Source organism: Anneissia japonica, unplaced genomic scaffold (genome assembly GCF_011630105.1).
Source record: "Anneissia japonica isolate Jap-2015-1 unplaced genomic scaffold, ASM1163010v1 scaffold84983_len1142_cov213, whole genome shotgun sequence".
Lineage (NCBI taxonomy): Eukaryota > Metazoa > Echinodermata > Crinoidea > Comatulida > Comatulidae > Anneissia > Anneissia japonica.
This window is the reverse complement of record NW_022748016.1, coordinates 1-893: the sequence shown is the minus strand read 5'-3', so window position 1 is coordinate 893 and position 893 is coordinate 1. Positions and strand designations below refer to the sequence as shown.

The window sequence follows — 893 nt, the reverse complement described above, 5'->3', positions numbered from 1 at the left end:
GGCCTATACTGTCACAATTGACTTGATTCGAATGTATTATTATTATTATTACTATATTTTATTGTTCTTACTGTTGTTATTAATGATATTATTCTTATTGCTATTATCATCATGTTGAGAATGGAACTCTAGAGGGACACTAAAAAGTATGTGCATATTAATTAAGTACATGCATATTTAAAAGGGAAATACGTCATAATGTTGGACCCTGGGAGATAAGGTGGAAAATTTTTGTCTAAGGTCTCGATTGAGAGCAGATGTCTCTAGGGAGGCCTAAGTTAAGGGCCTTAGATGAGAAAAGCCGAGTTGGACAAGGTCCATGAAGACTGGCTAATGTTGAATGCAGGCAGATATGTGCTATAAAAGGTGACAAACTAAGGTTTCGGTCATAATTAGCAGCAGTAAGTTAATTATTTATATTGCATTGTATTATAGCAGGACTAATGACGTGTATCGTGTAGGGTAATGTTACCTCATGCTAATGACGTTCCAAGGGAACTCATAGAATTGTTGAAATGCAATTGTATCTAAGATAATATATATAAGCATAATTTATTGCTAGGCCTATTTTGCAATTTATTTTATTTTAGGTCGTTAATTGTAAATTATGATGTGGGGCCTGCCTCTAGAAAAATGTACCATTTTGTTTATAGGTAGCCTCTATATTATGCTGACTCATGGATAAATTTTACGAAACAAGGGGTTGCAGTAAGTCAAATGAATGACGGAAGAAAAGAAGGAAAGAAATAAACAGATTGTTGTAACTTATCTGATGATGGGTGTCGTTTTGTTCGTGTTAAATTGATATCATTGAAGTACCACGTGACATATACCATCATGGCTAGTCTAGGCCTAGAGTAGGATAAGGCTAGCGCGACATGCGGACGTTGGTA

General features: G+C 35.2%; 1 long non-coding RNA gene across 1 annotated transcript; it reads left to right on the top strand.

The window, feature by feature from the left end:
* The first annotated feature begins 248 nt into the window (after nucleotides 1–248).
* Nucleotides 249–768, top strand: LOC117120656. Its single transcript, XR_004447396.1, has 2 exons — nucleotides 249–401; nucleotides 654–768. It is a non-coding gene; the product is annotated as an uncharacterized LOC117120656 (long non-coding RNA).
* The last annotated feature ends 125 nt before the right edge of the window (nucleotides 769–893 follow it).